Source organism: Falco naumanni, chromosome 2 (genome assembly GCF_017639655.2).
Source record: "Falco naumanni isolate bFalNau1 chromosome 2, bFalNau1.pat, whole genome shotgun sequence".
Taxonomy (NCBI): domain Eukaryota; kingdom Metazoa; phylum Chordata; class Aves; order Falconiformes; family Falconidae; genus Falco; species Falco naumanni.
Window position 1 is genome coordinate 77,485,465 of NC_054055.1, and position 16,343 is coordinate 77,501,807.

Below are 16,343 nucleotides of genomic sequence, written 5' to 3' on the forward strand. Positions count from 1 at the left end.
GCTACGCTCACGGCAAAGTGCCCGGCCATGGATGGGGAGACTTGGGGCGGCTGCCATTTCTCTGTCCTTTGCTCCTTCATGGGGAGTGAGGGCAGGCTGGAACTAACTGAATCACAATAGATTCATTTAAATGGATTGATAGGTAAAGGGACACAAAAAATATATTATTCATGTGTTCTAATGCTACAAACCATTCCTAGCATGACAAATGGAGAATCAGTCGTGTAGATGAAGTACCCCATTGTAGGCTACACTGGTGGGAAGCCTTCATCAGCGTTCATTTCAAGTCACCATCTCGCCTTGCTCAGGGCCTCACACGAGATATTGGTTTACCAGCCGCACCTCCCATCAAGGACAACCCATACCATGCCATTGCATTAGTTATTCAGTCCCTCATAAGGCAGAAGGGCAGATAAATGGAGCAGACTGTTAAACCAACACTGCTTTATATTGCCATTTAGAAGGACTCCTAAGGCTCCCATGGCTTTGCTAGATCTATTGATCCTTTCCCAATTAGCCGTACGCTACATTTCATTCCTGACTTAGTTTCATAAGAGTGATTGTTCTTTCAGAAACATATAAAGCAAGATTCCAAAAACAAGCTTATTTTATTAAGCTCAATTATTAAATTTTCTCTGACATTTGCTGCTCATATTTGCTGGTAAGCATTTATACCTTAATATTTTTTTGAGTTCATGTGGAGTTTAACAATACGAATTTCTTATCAGTGAAAAGTACTGTGTTCATTGGCGGAAGCCAAGTAGATGAAGAATTAACAGTTATCAAATTCCAGAGAGAAAACAATTTCTGTTAGAGTCTGTTGCCAACTGTCATACTTCCATCTGCAGACATGAATTTCCCTTTGCTGGCCATCAGCTGCAGCCAGTCTCCTAACATTCATTTCCTCAGCACACAGCATATTCATGAAAGCCCTAGATCCCAGGTCCCAGTTCTCTTCCTACGGTAGTCAAAAAGTATATTTTCATTTATTTCTGTGGAAGTGGGATTGGAACCCTCACCAGAAAGGCATGTTTCAGCACTCTTCTCACCACTTACACTTAGACATGCGCAGCATCAAGCACCCTTTGGGGCAACACCAGCTTTTATATTTGTTGGTAATTTGACTTTTTAGACAGCAGAATATTTAACCATTCAGTAGCCACCACTAAGTTCCAAATATTTGAATCTTTGTTGAAGTGTTCTTTTCCTGTCTTCTTTATAATTTCTTCTTTCAACAAGCCAAAATTTTCTGAGAAAAAAAAAAAAACAACAAACCAAACAACAACCAGACAGCTGATTTCCATTAAAGACTTTTCATTAAAAAAAAATTGTTTCATCAGAAAAAGTTTTCCATTAAATATAGTTGAATGGAAAAAATTCTTTACCAGCCCAAATATTTTCCCATTTTAAATAACTAGTGTTTGACTTATTCTTCTGGGGATACTCAATACAGATTTAACTCTTTCATTGCCATTTCAGAATATTGCAGATCTTTTCAAGATAACCAAAACTATAGTCCTGACCACTGTAAACCCACACCAAGTTGTTGATTACTTTTCAGTCTTTTTTAATACTTAAGATGGAGGAAATCCCATCATAGATGAACTAGAGGTCACATTGAGAGCTGACTACTCTTTGATTTAACCTTTTGCAAAGCTTCAACAACACTCAAGATGCCTGGTGGAAACCAGTTTATCTCTTCACTATAGTAGGACACACAGATCTGACAAAACTGTTGATGCAAGTGCTCATCCCATCCCTGTCACTTCTCTTTTCTGCCAAATGCTTTCCATCTCTTCTTTCCCTCCTTCACATTCCTAACTCACTGAGTACTATGTATATTTCATCTTCTTTTCCAAATTAACCTTTCTTTCTGAAGTAAGAAAATAAGATTTTATTCTAATCTGCTAAACATTAACATTGACAAATTTTATGAAGCAGCACTAACTATAGATAGATAGATGGATGGATGGATAGATAAACTATTTTTCTCTGTCATTTAAATGAGAAACAACTGTGGATTTTTGATGCCACTACATAATAATTGCAAGGAAATGCTGACTTTTTAGCAATAACTGCTGTACATTTGTGGACTGTGCTATAAGCTTTGGTAGTGATCTGTCAGACTCCATAATAACATGTGAAGTCTTTATAGAAATGGAATAGTGACTAGCTGTCACACAACCCAAGTGTTGCACATACCAAAGAGTAATGGTGCTAAAGAACAAGAATAAAGCTCTACACAGACAAAACTGAATATTTTTCCCTCTGAGCTGTGCAGAAAATTTCAAGGTTATGTAAAGCCAAGTTTCTCAACATTTAGAAAAATAGTGCATTCCCTTATCTTACTTGCTTTAGCAAAGAAATTAGTACATTTACTATGTAAGAGGGTAGACTGAAACAAAAAAATTATACAGAGAGCCATAAAAGAAAAAAAAGGAACTGAGATGAGAAAAAACATGCTGAAAACTGTCTCTAGCTTATATCACCCTATTTAATTTCAGGTTTTCCCTTCTACCTCAATACACCGGTCTTTGCTTCCTGCCCAGATGAGAAACACAGCCACACTAAAGAAAAAAATAAAATTACATCCTGCCTGATCCTGCAAGCTATTCTACATGTAAAGCATTATTTGTACAGCTAACCTTTGTTTCATGTTCATCCCATAAATACTTACATTAAGGAAGAAAAAGGTGGAAATACTCAGAGCAATAGCAATGTCCTCCTTCCTTTGACACACAAGTGATACAGGTACCCAGACACATCTTATCAGGATTATTCAATTTAATAATGAAACTCCTCAAGGGATGCAGTAACACAGGAGTAGTTGGACCTTTGAGTTTAAAGAATATATTCAAATAAATAGATTCACTTATGTGCATAAGTGTTAGATGGACTAAACTGAATGGTTTAAGTGATTTAATCCAGGCTGATTTGGACACACTGTAACAACTTTTAGTACACACACAGTGCAATGCTTGCTAAAAAAAACTCATATATGAGAACTCGTATAAGCAGGATGGAAGAACACCTATGCTATGTATTATTCATCACATGCTATCCACTGGCAAAAGAATCTTTCACAAAGCCAGTGGTTCACAGAACTAAATCAGCAATGTTACTCATCTTTCAGATGGCAACTGTAGTGTTCTCTATTTCACCATGCCAACAAATGAGCTTCTAGTGTTCAAAACAAGGCACCTTTGAGCCAGTCAAAGACGTTCTTTTCCCAAAGAAATGTTTTTTTTCATGACTAAAACTATACTGGCAGAATAACTTGACTTTTCCAGATAAACTGAAATATATTGCGATGCAATTCTACAGTCTTCTTACCACAGTGGTTAATTTCACAACTTCATTAAATCACAAAGGGACAGCTTTCCTAGGTAAAATCAGTTAGACACAACTCTGTAAAACAAAGTCTAAGAAAGCCACAGAAAATAACTGGCTGGTTTTGACTGCGCATGAATGGTTGCAAGACATTCTGAAACATTGTTCACTGTTTTTAATGAAAATATTGAGGTATGCTTAAAGCAATTAATAGACAATTGGTTTTGGTTTTTTTTTTTCTCAGACTTCTCATTTAAGTACTGGATTGTCTGCAGCTGAGCACAGCATGTCACAAAATGTTTTTATCACCTGGCTTAGTCCATCTGCAATACAGACAGGCCCCAGTCTATATGAAATATAGAAGCTTACTTTTAGAAGATCTAGTCCATCACAAAAAGATATATCATAAAATTATAATCAGTGAGGTTCTGAGGGGGTTTTCAACATTGTAAGAGTAATAATTCCTGTGAACAGGATATTCAAAGAAAAATAGGCACAGCAAGAGCAGCGAGAGCAAGGATCTGTGGGATAGAGATGTCAGCAGAAGACCTTCACACTGAATCTACCCAAAACCATCCCACTCAGTAACCTGTGTCCAACAGTGGCCAGCAGCAGGAGGTTATGAAACAAGCAGAAACAAAACAGGGCAGACATACAGTGCCCTTGGTGTACACTCCACACACAGTGGACTCAGTCACATACATACAGTTTAGGAACTCCTTGAACTAAATGTAAATTCTGTGTATCATGGCTTAAAAAAACACAGACTTCCGAAGCTGAAAATATGCACAAAAGGTGTTAAGTCTGGATCCCTAAAAACAGCAAGATACAGGTTACCAAAGTGTTCAGAAAGCAACCTGACTGAAAAATATTGAGTTTCAAGGACAGCAATAAAACCAGATGACTGGGTGTTGAAGATTGCTGTAACAAAAGGCATAATGAAAAGTGAAGGGGAAGTTAAAAATTATTATGGGGGGTGTGATTAGAAAAAAAGGAAATTGCTTTGTGGAAATAAGTTTGAAAAGAGCATGGATTTACAACATAGAAGACTGAAAAGAACTGAGGATCAATCAAGCAATAAGAAAGTATAACACTGCCTTTCAAACCGAGGAGAGTTTGCCAGTGCCTCTGATTTTAAATATCTGTAGGTCATGTATGTATCTTCCAATTAATACCAGTGAGAGCCACCAGTATATATCTTCCATCACTCCTATGATTTATCCATATCTTTTCTTCTGCCATTGTGTCACCAAGATTTATCTTACCCACTACCTTGGCAATGGAAATTATCCAAGAGGAATAGCTACAAATACTGTGGGATCTAACATATTTTTACTTCCGTTCTGTTGGCACAAGGATGAGAAGTCAGGCTAGCAAATGTTATTCTCAGTGGGGTGCACATATGTTTATAGCATAATATAAAGCCAAAACACTGTCTTCTAGGCCTCAAGGGCAGGGTACAATAGGCACATTTTGTTGTAAAATACTAGAGGTTTATAAACATGAAGAAAGGAATGAAGCAAGAGACAGAGCCATGTGACATATATTGCCATTGAAAACTGGAAAAGTGAAAGCCAGTATGACACTTCCAGGAAGAAAGAAAATGCACATAGGTAAAGTCTTTTATCACAATATTACATGCAATGAAGGGTAAGCTCTATATAAGAAACAAATGAATACTTGATTGTAGACATCCCAAAATGCTGTTCTAAAAATTAGGTTATACTCGTAGATGCCAAGAAAATACAATCTCTTGGCATCTAAAAGCAGATTTCTCCTTTAGCCTAGAATCTACTTGATAGTTACCTAAATAAACCAGCAGGCAATTCTGACATGTCTTTGCTTAAATGTGGTTATATAAAGTAATACAAAAATAAGTTTTGGCTTTGCTGCAAATGTGCATAATGGAAAGACAAACATTATTAAAAAGACCATCATTTTTAGTGATTAAAATAATCCACAACAGAAAAAAAATCTTCTGTAACTTTCCAACTTCCCATTTATCATAGTTTTGCAAAAAGAAGGCACGGTAATTTCATTTTTCTTGACTTCTATTAAAAAGATCAATACATATGATTCCAAAGAGTCTCGGCTCATGAAAAGATGGAGCTAGTCTGTAATCACATCTGAAAGTATTGGTTGTCATTAGCAGTAAGATTGATCTGTAAAGACAGTCAGCCCAGAGTGAAAGTACTTAAAAATTTCCATTGGGCCATTGCTGAACAACACTGCCCAGCAACCTTTCACCTTGCAGATAATTAAATACAGATAACGAATTACCGTATTAGAAGGAAGAATTGCATTGGGGATATTCAATAGATGCCCACTTTAGTAAAGCAGTTCCAAATCTCTGAATAATGATTTTGTTTTGTGCATAAAACCTAATGAGCTCCGACAGTATAAAGACATTTTTCAACATGCATTTAAATCTGAGTTGTCAAGTAAGACATTAATAAGTCACCTGAGGTACAAGAATTGCTAATGGCCTTGCAGCATGAAGATTGCAAGCCCTCATACCATCTTGCCTGTCAGAAGAGGATCAAGTGGATTTTGCAGAGACTTCTGATAGGATTCAGAGAAGAATTCTGGTCCTACCAAAACTCATGGTCTTGGACGGGGACGAAGAACCTACACTGCACATGACCTACCAATCTGCAGCTCCCGCTGCAATGCCACAGGTAGGCTCTGCATGTCTTGTTCTTCCCAATTTATGAGTGATCTTGGAGAATGGAAAGAGAAGAGTCTCAGGAATATTGGGGAGAACTGGGGGGGGGGGGGGGGGGGGGGGGCGGGCCGGGGCTGTATTCATTTTCTAATAGATCTGCTGAGACATCTTTATACCTGTATTGTCTCCAAGAAGCTGCTCAAAAACAACAGGTACCTACTTCTGGTCTTTGATTCCCTCCATGCTTGTGGCAGTGTGACTTTGAATTATTGAATGGTTTGGTTAGGAAGAACCTCTTGAAAGTCATCTGGCCCAACACACCTACCTATAACATGGCCAGCTTTGAACTAGATAAGGTTGCTAAGGGTCTTGTTTCATCTGTGCTTTGAATACTGCCAAGCAGGGGGATTTCACAGCCTTCCTGGGTACCCCTGCCAGCATCCAACCATCCTTATGGTGAAAACTGCTTTCCAGGTCTCTGGTCAAGACCTCCCTTGCTGCAGTTTGTCTACCCACAGGCCCATGTCCTGGCATAGCTTCAGCTCATCCCCATCTCCAGAGAAATGTCTGATGCCTGGGGTTGATGCTGTCCCCAGCACCCACCAGCTGTCCTTCTCCTGCCTGGGACGGTGGGATGAGCCCTGGCTGCCAGAACCTGCCCTGCTGACTGGAGATGGAAGAGGTACCCTACTCCAAGCTCACCTCCCTCCAAATGGTTTTCCTTAATTTACACAAGCATGCAGCAAAGGCCAAGCCATCTTCAACCTCTTCTTCAGGGCCTGCCCTTAGCGATGTCCCTCTGCAGCTCATTACAAGAAAGGGGACAAATTCATGTCTCCAGCCAAACCTCCACAGACTCCAGTGTGGTTGGGCTTAACTAGTTGTTATTGGCTTCCATGCAGATCACATGTAGTTTGCACAGGATCTCTTCACAGCATAGAAGGAGACCATGTTTGAAACTGAAAACAAGAACAAGTATGGTAAGTTCTTAGACCTGAGATGTTGTCATCTTTGACTTCCATCAAAAGCCTTGAAACAAGACCATTAGTGAAGGACCAACAACCTTAGAGTATTAGCAGCTTTCTCCGGGCAAGGTAAAGATCTTACTGTTGAGGGAGAAGTGAGAAGACAAAAGAGAAACCTGAAAAAAGATGAAATGTCAGTGGGAAATGAAAACAGCTGGAGAAAAAAAAAAAAAAGGCAGTTCTAGAAACAGAAAGAAGGTGACAATAGTCTCAGCCACTGCCATAATTTGGGATGCTAATTCATCAACACAGAGCAGGGGTTCATGACTTTCTCTGTAAGATCTAGGGCAGAAAGTCATCAGGAAGAATCTTCATTTAGCAACAAAGAAAAACCCAGACACTGGTCTCCTGAAATTCGTTTGTGAACCCATGAGCCCAGGTGAAAGAAATGCACAGCCAAGAACTTCACATTTCCCTTGCCGTTCAAATAATACCAGAAGCATGTTTAAAAAAGCTTTACATGACTGCTTCATATAAGCAATAAGCACAGCAAATTAAGTGTAATTTGGAGTATCCACATAGTTGGTAAGCCTGGGAAGTATATTTTCAAGATTTTTGCTGAAAACACTGTAACACAAGAAAAGCAATTTTTTCCCGTTTCTAAATGAAATAATGCAGGAAAGCATGTTTTTATGCAAGTGCCATAAGGTAAGGAATGCTCAGTTTCCTGGTATTTCCTGTAGAAATGTCAGCAAGAAGGTGTTTTCTTATGTAATTCCACTGAAGGAGAATGAATCTGAAAAGGCATTATTATTCTTTCAAAAAACAGAATTGTATTTCCCTTCAAAAATGTGATTATCATTAGATATTGTGGTATTATTTTGCTCCTACCAAAAATTCATCTCAAATCTATGACAGGTGAGCATGGTTTCAGGCAGCACTTTCTAACCTTCCGTTATCCCGAAATATCATCACACCACCACACACACACACACACACACAAAATAAAAAAAATACAGTTTTGGTTCTAAAGCTAGCTGAAACTAATATGTAACAGCAAAAAAAAAAAAAAAAAAAAAAAAAAAAAAAAAATACTTACCTCTCATGCCATTTGCCATTTGCAAAAGCCAGGCAGGAAAAACTAAGGAAATTAACAGATGAGGACATTGCTTGTTTTGTATTGGCTGGTAGGTAAATGTAAAAAGCTCAGACAGTTCAAACAGTGCCATCTGTAGCTGATTTTCCACCACCTACCTACCCCTATGAGCCACCCGAGAAGCTTGGCAAGAGCTTGTTTCAGCGTATGGTGTAACAGCAATGCTCTTCAGCCGTATCCTGCTCCCAACATAATGCGCGGGCTATAGCTGTAGCTTATTAAATCCCAACATGCCCTCTGCACTCTGGCAGTAACAGCTGGCACGGTGATCTCGTCCTCCAGGCTTTCAGAGTTCAGCTGCAGCGTGGCCAGAATTCAGGCTTGTTCCCATTTTGAGGTTTACTGAGCGAGATCCTGCCTCTTTTGATTTCAGTGAGTTCAGTAACTCATCTACTATTAAGCCTGCTTCAAGGAATAAGCTATTGCACCACATAAAAAAACACCTTGGCTCTTACAGGTGGAGCGTTTCTCTATTGCTTTATCCTTAGTTCGGTATCACCATACTTTTGTTTAAAAATCTTATCTAGCAACTGTATTTATCAACCGACAGAGGAACTTGATCAGGAAAAAAAAAAAAAAAAAAAAAGAGTCTAAAACTGGAATAAATGTGGCAAAACAGGAAAAACTTTAGGACAGGTCTGAATTTTACTGACATCAGGCTCGCATGTGGCCCTATCAGTCTGCATCACTGACATGTTCATAGCTGACTGTCATATTTCTGAACAGGTTTATTCTATGTTTTTGGTTTGGTGTTTCTTGTTGAAATATTTTGTAGCTAGAGTCAGAGTGATGGTCCTTGTGTTGTGATGAAATGTTCACTTCTCCATAGTTGATAAGATTGATAATTGTGTTTATCATGTGGGTAGTGTGAGATTAATGATCTTCTAAATTATTCATTTCCTTGCTCTTGAGTGCTTGAGTTTTGTAAATTATGCGATGGGCTAAGAATGTTATGCTGCTTAACAGTCTTAACTGGCTTTTCAGACAAAGAAAGGATTTTTGGCATCTCTCTAGAGCTTAAATTGTGTCTTAAAATCCTTTATGCAAATAATACAATAACTATCTTACCAAATTATTCATTTTCAATCACACATAGCACTACAGAAAGTACTAATAGCTCCTTCGGAGACCATCTTATTTAATACTGACTTGTCTGGAGCTCTTCCTTTACCTTACACGAAAAGTGGCCACAAGACCAGGGAGGGAAATAAGGGATCTCGCACCAGACCCCATCGCATGTTTCACCTCAGCAGCTACTTGTTCTCCAACATAAGTATAAAGCACAAGGGCATCCTGGGTTGGTCCTTTCACTTCAAAATACGTTTTTGCCCCTGAGGTCAAGGAACACTTTTAATAGTTGACAGATTTAGAAAAAGTCTTTCTAGTCTTCCTTGACTACAAAGATCCAAAAGAAGCCAACAAGCAGTAGTGGACGTCATTCATAACTCTGCCCATTTAGAAGTTTCCAGTTTTAATTCAAATGGATCCAATAGCATTAACAGCTACCATTTTTGGTGGTGCATGTATAAAATACCCTCAAAAGCAGGAGGCAGACTGTACACAGTACTAGCACTAGCATTGTCCATGTTTAATAAGCTGTGAGAGGCAGAAGTGCTCCAAGATGTTCACAGTGAGGTATGCAGGCAGGGGGGTGGGGGAGAAGATGATCTTCTACAATGCATTTGAGTAGCACACCAATTTCTTTCCTAAAGAACATCAACATTCATGAACAGTTTTAAAATGAAGTATCATGCAGGGTAACCTGACAGAACTTGCATTTTGTTTATTTGTCTGAGAGGGCAAAAATTGCATGGTGCCACGAGGGGCTTGGAACAGGGGCTGTTCGGGGTAATCCCTTCGCCTCTTTTAATTTGGATGTAGATGTGCGTTCCACAGTCAAAGTCCAGGCAACAGCTGAAGAGAAAATTGCACTGAAAACATTTTTCTTTTCCTAAAGCAAGCTCAGGGAGGAACATTTATTTAATAAAATGGAAAATCAATATAATTTTAATTTTAAGAAGTCAGAGCCAATGCCAAGCTGTCCTTTAAGGAAGCTTGATAAGAATTCATGACCCTTTTTTTTTTCATTTGGTAAGAAAAATAAAATTAATCCCAGCATTGATTTAATGATTCTTCTCCAAGTTTGTTTAGAGCCTGGAAGTTTTGTTCATCACTGTTACTTCAGTATCTTCATTTTACTTCTGCAAAACTTGCTTGATCATCATGTAGTTACTACTTCAAATTATTTGAGATTTTGAATTAATTTATGCAGAAAGAAGGCAGCACAATTACTGCAGAGTTATGCATACTGCAGGCTGTTTCATTTTTAACAACTTAGGCATTCCAGCAAAAAGTTCAAATCCATTTGATTGACATTGTCAGAAGCAATAGCATCAGTAGTTCACAACAGAAAAAAAGAAAAGTAACATTTAAGGTGAAATTACCTTGGAATATATTAAATTCTGTTCTTGAAAGATGCTGCACTCAGACTGGAAAAATGCAGAAAGCAGTACAGAGAAGTTTTATTTCACTAAGACTTGCTAATTCATTCAGCAGTTCCTCATATTTCCATAATAGGTGTCTGATAACCATGTTTCCTACAGGGCTTTTCATTGTCGTGGCTGATTGAAACAACCTGATTGTTAGCCATGGACTTGTTTATGCCCCATTAATCCTAATGTAGAAAGAACCAGCTGTACACAATTTGTCCAAGCTATGCGGACAGTGTTCAATCAAGGACGAACCACTTCCTTGGCATCAACCCAACATCTATTTGGAGAAGGCCTACTGAAGGCGGCAGAGCTGGAACCGGAACATATATGGCTCTTCCCTCCCTGGAAACTTGAGGATTAAATCTTTGTTTCAGTTGCTAGTGATATAAATAGTGAATACGTTTGCATGACTTGGTGCATAAAATCAGGCACTGTGATTTCAAGTGCCTTGTGGGGCATGTAAAGAGAGGATGCCAAAGAATTTGGGCCTTCTGAATGGAAATGCTCTTAAATCTCTGGGACTTTAGCCTGGATAGAGCTATGGCTCTCAAGGGTGAGGGAGAATCAATGCATTTGTTGGTGCATGACTCTGAGCCACAAATGACCTCCCAGGCTGCTTTTCAGACTTTCCCTTTTTAATGATCTGAAGGAAAGCTGCTCTGACCCTCTCACTTAGTGCGAGAATCTTTTTTTAGCAATATTTAAATCAACCAACCTGATTTTTCTTTGTTACTAGCATTGAACCACACAGTGGAAATTATCATACCCCAATCAAATCAACATTAGTCCTTAACATAATATTGAATCAAAGTAGTCACTGATGACCTTAAAGGCCACACCCAAACACTCAGATTTCAGAGTCAGAAAGAAACTCTAAGAGACATACTTGATTGTGACAATAAATTAAATCCAGGAAAGCTATGCAGTTAGTAAAATCACACTTATTACTGTCCAAACCCAGGATCTGAAAAGTAAATAAAGAAGTGGACCAATGCACATTGACAGAAAAATAAATTTCTGGATAGAAAGCATGAATCTAGACTACATCTTTAAATAATGTCTGTGTTTGTGTGTTTAAGTCCTGATGTAATCTCTCCAGCACAGCTGAGGACATAGCCAGCTCTGTTAATTATTTTCCTATCAGGCCAGAGTTTTGAAGGCTAGTTAAGAGGCCCTCCCAGTCCTTGTTTACCTTTCAAGTAGTGCCAAGGTCAGGCTGCCATTGCTACAGACTGGGGTGACCTATGGAATTCCTGATGCTCTTCTCAGGATTTGGAGCAGACTAGTCCCAAGTCCGGTGACCAAAAGAATGGATGACACCATAATATACACAATGTCAAATCTAACTGCTTTTTGTGTGCAGCTTTTTTTACGTGTTGAGGTTTCATTGTGCAAGGGATTTTGAAAAACGTTACATGGATGACATGAACAATTTTTTTTTTTCTTCTATGTTGGTGAAGGAAGACAAAAAGAATACGGTTTAAGCGCCTTTAACTGCTTTTTTGCCTGTAACTGCTCTTGAGTGTCAAATTAAGGGTTGTCTAGCTTCTGATAAACTCCCCTTCAGGAAGGAAGTCTGATTAGTTTCCAAGGATCTATGTGTGTGAGAGAGGTAGCTTATCTCCCAGTCCTTGATATACGTTATTTATATTCACTTGAACCTGGAGGGAAACTAGTTAGAGACCTAAAAGGAAATTACCTTCTGCTGATATTCCCTATAAAAGTGACAGTCTGCTGACTTTTTAACAGTCAGGATAGCAAGGGCAACACGCTTGAGAAGTAAGGAAGCAGAGCCATAATTCATCCCCCTCCAGTCCCATCACCACAATTATCCAGGGAATGAGAATGGCAATGTATCCTAAGCTTTATGGAAAAATATTATTTTGTAACCAGCACATTGGTATGAGCATTTCTCTGCTGAACTGGTTATGGAATACTACCTACTCTACTCAGTATTTTTGCTGAGGTGATGGAGATGTGTTAGAGGAAAAATTTTGCAGAAGTTGTGTGTTAAAAATTATACACAGGGCTGAGTTCTTACTCTACCTGACATGCAAGTATTCATATTCACTCGTTACTAAGACAGTCAGCACCATTTTCCTCCACAGGAGTGCTCATACATATACAGGCTATTCTTGTAATTAATGAGTCCATGATATGGATATGTTTTCAAAAGCCATGTGCTGCCAGAAGGCTTCCCAAAGGAAATATTCATGCCTGTAGTTATTTTTTCTATATTAAAAGAATTTCCTCTATGTGTAGGATTTTGAGGAATGTTGATATGGGGCAATACTTGAGAACTGCAGATGGAACTGGATGCAGAATGAACACGCATATACGTGTGCTGGTTGTACTGTGTCTCTAGGCTCTAGGATGTCTACTGGGCTTATATATCAATTGACTTTGAAATTTGTGAAAGCAGGCAGATTTTTGCAGCCCTTAATGTGATATAATGGCATGGATTTTAAGGCTGTCAGCCCTTTTGGTGCAATTTAATACAGGCTGGTTAAAAGGAGCAATAGGAAATCTATGTGAGCAGTTTCTAGCTGTCAGCTCCAATTTGCCATGACAGCCCGTGATACAGGCAGCCTGCGCTGCTATTGAGCAGTTTTGACCACCTCCGAAAAGGATTGATTTGAATGTGCATGCTCTCTGGTGTCTCCCCTGGAAAGCTGCTGGTAAAGCTATCTGTCCAGTTCACCAGCAAAAGAGGAGACCAAAAGGCTGCAGCCCCTGGGAGGACGCAAGAGAGCAGAGCTGGGCTGCAGCCAGCACACAGCTCCCACCTGTCGCTGTAAGTGGTTTCATGAGGATCGGGGCTTGCAGCGCCTGCCTTCCCTCCGCACAGGGCTGCTAAGATCCAGAGAGGCCTCGTTAACCCCCTTTATCCTTTGCACAGTATTGTGCTCTTGTTGTACTGATAACATTCTTACCTATTGTGCCGATCTTCGCTCTGTTTCATTTTTTTGCCTTTAAATGTAAGAAAGTTCTTCAAAATTTGTGGATCTAGTCTTTAAACAGGTCCCTAACAGTAATGGCCATTGCCCAGGTCCTACACTCTGGTATAGGGGCCAGGGACTATTTCTGACTAACAACCTCGAGTTCTCCTTCCTTTCTTGCATATGAATTAATTAATTCCCTATGGTACCACAATAATTATTTTTATATAAGCACAGAACACAGTGCACATCATTCATATTCATTGCTTAAGGGGCACTGTAATGCCATACTGCTATTTCTCCATTAGTTACAGCCTGCCACAGTTAACTTTAAAGCCAGGGGTTGGCACACCATATAAATAACAATACATTTATGCAATTGAATGCCTATGCAGTAATTCAATCAAGGGAGTTCTACCACGGTCATAAACTACTTAAGCTGCTTGACTCTCAGCTTAAGACATTAACAAAGATCTTTGATTGACTTACAGCCTTAGATTTACCTGCACATCTTCTATTATTCAATGCTACCTATATGTGTGGTGAAACATCTGATATGATGAGTAAATCTTGAACTGCTACCAAAACAAACTGTATTGCTATCTGGGTGAAATCTTCTGACATTGACATCAAGGGAAGTTCTGCCTCAGACTTCGACAAGGCCAAGCCTGCAGCCCTTTTGCCTTTAATCCCAGTGTTGTAGTTGCAGCCATCCCATGATACAGTGTTCATAAGGGCAGGTAATAGCTTCCATTAGGTCAAATAATTTGGAGGGGAAAAAAATAATACATTTGTGGATGTACAAGATCTCCTTTAGGTCTGATGAAGACTCAGAGAGCAATGGAACGAGTTCTCACTGGGAGCAACAGCTCTGAGTATAACCTAAGCGCTGCAGCCTGGGAGGAAAGCTTCTGACCTCACTCCAGCAAAGGACAGGGTGGCATGCCAGGCAGACTGCACCAGCAACCGTACTGAGCCCATGAGATGTAGTATCTTAGAGTGTTAGGTTTAGTTTCCAAGTTTCTGTCTTTTGAAGGTATTGTCTAGGTCTTCTCTGAGGATCAGGATTGAAGTGACCGTAAGCAGAAACTTTTCTTGGAAGGTGTTTCTGTCCCTTATTGGCTGGCTGTGCAAGTTCCATAATGGAGTAGCTATTTGGTTTCACTTGTGTGTTCTCCATGGGAATAATTGGTGTATATGGCAAAATACATTACATTCAGGTACTTGGATGAGAACCAGTAACTTGGGCATGTCTGCTGTGAGGAGAAATTTATTTTAACTTTTGTTTTTTCCTGAACAAAGGCACTTGTAAGCTCTGATGACCTGTGTGAATTTAATGCATCATTCACTCATGAAGCACTGCCATTTCAGAGAAGTGCTGTTGTCCCACGGCCTCTCCACCAACACAGAGGGTGGAAATGGCCCTGATGAATATCCAGCGCTCAAATGGCCTCCTTGGTATAGATTTCTGTTAGCAGTTCCACACACATCCCAGTCCCAATTCCCAGAGCAGGAGCATGTCAGGACAAGCTGTGGTCTGGCCAGGAAAAAAAAAAGGGAAGAACCATTATTCCCCTCCCAAAAGAGCAGTGCTCATACAGAGAGATCCCAAGCCTGAGAGAAATAACACAGATATCTCAAAATGTAGATTTGGAGAGAAAACTTATACGACCCCTAGGAGTTTAGCTTCCAGTCCCGCAGACAGATCTGGTACTCATATCAGTGTTTATTGCCACATATAGATTAAGAAAACCAGCTGTTCCTATTGCATGTGTGAAACAGGCCGTGGCTCAAGGGTCACTTCGTGGCTCATGCTGGTGTAAGCAGCTCTGGGCCATGAGCAGATATTTTCCATTTTGCCATTGGCAAACATCATACCCTTCCGGTTCTCCCTGCTGTGCAGAAAGGGATGTTACAGAAGGGTGCAGTTTAGTTTAAAGGCAGTTCCCTGGGCAGCTGGAGCAACTAGGCAGCTGCAGTGACCTCAGTGGCATTGCAGCAGGACCCACACCAGGCAGGGCTGCACAACCGTCAGGTGCTGCCATTTAAATTTTTAAGAGCTCAGAGGAAAAATTTTGCTAGATGGAAAGTGTGGAAAAGCTAGGGTAGACCTAGCTTTTCATTAGCCACTGGAGATGACAGTGAAAGCCTCTGCCAGTACTGACATGCACCACCAACAGCACCAGAGTCAGCAGGGAAATTCTGTCCCCAGCACCTGAATTCTGCACACAAACACCAGCAAAAAAATCCCTGTGAATGTAAAGAACTCTGCTCAGACCTTTCTCTAGCTGTGCAGTGCATAAATCACAGCAGCTTAAACTGTTTCTCACACTAGTATCAGTAGATCTAAAGGCAGAGCAAAGAACTTCTCAGGGTCTGACATACAGTATCTAACATACAGTATCTTCAAGTATGCCTCAATATTTCTTTTTTAGAGGAAATTCAGCAGAAAAGTAGTATTACTGTGATATTTTTTTAAGTCTGTGATCTTCAGAAAAACCACATAACAGAAAATGGAATATTGTGAGCAGCCCACATAATTACTCATGATAGATAACTGTATTAAAAATTAAACATAAATTATTGGAGGCATTACAGTGTTGGCACAAGATGAAAAAGGTGCTTCATATTACTGAAAGGTTTAGCTAACTGCCTGAAAGTTTGGCTCAATAGAAAAGAGACTAGCCTGGATAAATGGAAAGCATTTATTGTTTGAAATATGGATTTTAATATACCACAGCACAACCCCAAAACATCAGTCCTTTTCAGTACGGTTAAAGTAAGATGGATCTTGCA

General features: G+C 39.6%; 1 long non-coding RNA gene across 2 annotated transcripts; it reads right to left on the reverse strand.

Moving 5' to 3' along the window:
* Nucleotides 1-641: 641 nt before the first annotated feature.
* On the reverse strand, nt 642-8,391 carry LOC121084008. Of its 2 annotated transcripts, XR_005826550.1 has the most exons (4): nt 8,060-8,391; nt 6,698-6,954; nt 1,057-6,049; nt 642-958 (listed from the first exon to the last, which is right to left on the reverse strand). It is a non-coding gene; the product is annotated as an uncharacterized LOC121084008 (long non-coding RNA). The 2 variants fall into 2 exon arrangements; XR_005826549.1 differs by having other exon boundaries at nt 642-6,049.
* Nucleotides 8,392-16,343: the final 7,952 nt, after the last annotated feature.